This window comes from Eptatretus burgeri, chromosome 1 (genome assembly GCF_056783735.1).
Source record: "Eptatretus burgeri isolate ZD-2024b chromosome 1, Ebu_testis_v1, whole genome shotgun sequence".
In the NCBI taxonomy this organism is placed as follows: domain Eukaryota; kingdom Metazoa; phylum Chordata; class Myxini; order Myxiniformes; family Myxinidae; genus Eptatretus; species Eptatretus burgeri.
In genome coordinates, this window is record NC_140961.1 from 30,745,286 (window position 1) to 30,747,785 (window position 2,500).

Below are 2,500 nucleotides of genomic sequence, written 5' to 3' on the forward strand. Positions count from 1 at the left end.
ATACGAAAAATCATATCGCTATAACTGGTATATTGATATATTGTTACGAAACACGAAGCTTCCTGCACTCAACATTGAGTCCCTAGAGAACTAATTATATCGGTATGTGTTTATAGTTTGGGGTACCTTCCTGTGTCTAATGGGTAATTAAATGTCCATGCGCTGCGAAGTTACTTTGATAGTCAGGGTTTTCTTTTATTTTTACACCATTAACATCAACGACAACAACACCAGCATCATGCTCACCTTCACCTCGCTCTGACCGACGCCATTGCCTACGAGCGTGTCGGCAAGTATGTGGGCGGAGCCCACGCAGGATAATCTTCCTCTGCCTGTTTGATGGACGGAGCCCATGCAGGATAATGTTCCTCTGCCTGTTTGGAGGGCGGTCCGCAGCGACTGCCGTCATGCCCCTCCCTCCCCCCCACCCCCGGTCCAATCAACAGCCTTTGCGCCCGCTTTGGCCAATGACAGGGTGACGAGCGCACTTTGCACGCAAAAACCGTCCAGTGAGGGAAAGCAGGGAGGGAGGAGGCGTCCACAACCCTCCCCCCGGACAAGGGTTAATAAGGTTGCGGCAAAATCGGACCGAGAGGAGAGTTTGAGATAGTTGATGACCATCGAGCAGGCAAGGTTGTGGTCAATCTGACGGGCAGGTTGAACAAGTGTGGAGTTATCAGCCCTCGCCTCTCGCTGGTGCCTGGTTCTGTCGTCGCCTCTCGCTGGTGCCTGGTTCTGTCGTCGCCTCTCGCTGGTGCCTGGTTCTGTCGTCGCCTCTCGCTGGTGCCTGGTTCTGTCGTCGCCTCTCGCTGGTGCCTGGTTCTGTCGTCGCCTCTCGCTGGTGCCTGGTTCTGTCGTCGCCTCTCGCTGGTGCCTGGTTCTGTCGTCGCCTCTCGCTGGTGCCTGGTTCTGTCGTCGCCTCTCGCTGGTGCCTGGTTCTGTCGTCGCCTCTCGCTGGTGCCTGGTTCTGTCGTCGCCTCTCGCCGGTGCCTGGTTCTGTCGTCGCCTCTCGCCGGTGCCTGGTTCTGTCGTCGCCTCTCGCCGGTGCCTGCTTCTGTCGTCGCCTCTCGCCGGTGCCTGCTTCTGTCGTCGCCTCTCGCCGGCGCCTGCTTCTGTCGTCGCCTCTCGCCGGCGCCTGCTTCTGTCGTCGCCTCTCGCCGGCGCCTGCTTCTGTCGTCGCCTCTCGCCGGCGCCTGCTTCTGTCGTCGCCTCTCGCCGGCGCCTGCTTCTGTCGTCGCCTCTCGCCGGCGCCTGCTTCTGTCGTCGCCTCTCGCCGGCGCCTGCTTCTGTCGTCGCCTCTCGCCGGCGCCTGCTTCTGTCGTCGCCTCTCGCCGGCGCCTGCTTCTGTCGTCGCCTCTCGCCGGCGCCTGCTTCTGTCGTCGCCTCTCGCCGGCGCCTGCTTCTGTCGTCGCCTCTCGCCGGCGCCTGCTTCTGTCGTCGCCTCTCGCCGGCGCCTGCTTCTGTCGTCGCCTCTCGCCGGCGCCTGCTTCTGTCGTCGCCTCTCGCCGGCGCCTGCTTCTGTCGTCGCCTCTCGCCGGCGCCTGCTTCTGTCGTCGCCTCTCGCCGGCGCCTGCTTCTGTCGTCGCCTCTCGCCGGCGCCTGCTTCTGTCGTCGCCTCTCGCCGGCGCCTGCTTCTGTCGTCGCCTCTCGCCGGCGCCTGCTTCTGTCGTCGCCTCTCGCCGGCGCCTGCTTCTGTCGTCGCCTCTCGCCGGCGCCTGCTTCTGTCGTCGCCTCTCGCCGGCGCCTGCTTCTGTCGTCGCCTCTCGCCGGCGCCTGCTTCTGTCGTCGCCTCTCGCCGGCGCCTGGTTCGCTCGTGTCAGCCAAACCACATGAGGTGGACAGGTCCATGTCCTTCTGGGTATCTGTGCGTGTCTGTGTCTGTCGGTGGGCCCGTCTTTAAGTAGTAAATTAAGTGCCTTCGCTGTACATTATTTGCCTTGCATCTCTTATGAGTCGTGATAACTCTGTCCTTACGCGTTTCCCCCCTTCCCCACCTACTGTTAATAAATACCCTATTTGTTAAATGTATCAGCTCGTTTTTGTGTTTCTTTTCTTGGTTTAACACGGTGTGTGTTGGGGAATTACAACGGCTGTTGTTGCCGTGGTGGTGTGCATTTTGGGACCGACGGAAGCTCGGTGACCATCCGCTCGAGTCATGCACGGGTCGAGCGCGCATACGGCTCATCCCATAAGAGTGCCATCGAGGCTGTGCATACTCGGTAGCTCGCCACGTGGTCTCTAGGTATTTTGAAGTTTGGCAAATAACCCTGTACTATGTGGTGGAATTATTGACGATTCACAGTCCGGTAAGGGACCTGTTCCCTCAGAGTTTTTCGTAAGGTACAATCTAAATTCCGGGTGTTCGGCAGAGTCGACCCTTCTGCTCCACCTCGCGGTCGTGCTCGCAGCCAATCCCCGGCCTGCAAAAATATCACCGGACCCTATTGTGTATAGATTCGGACGAAACTTGGTGGTCAGGTTGGGTGTGGGACAAGGATTA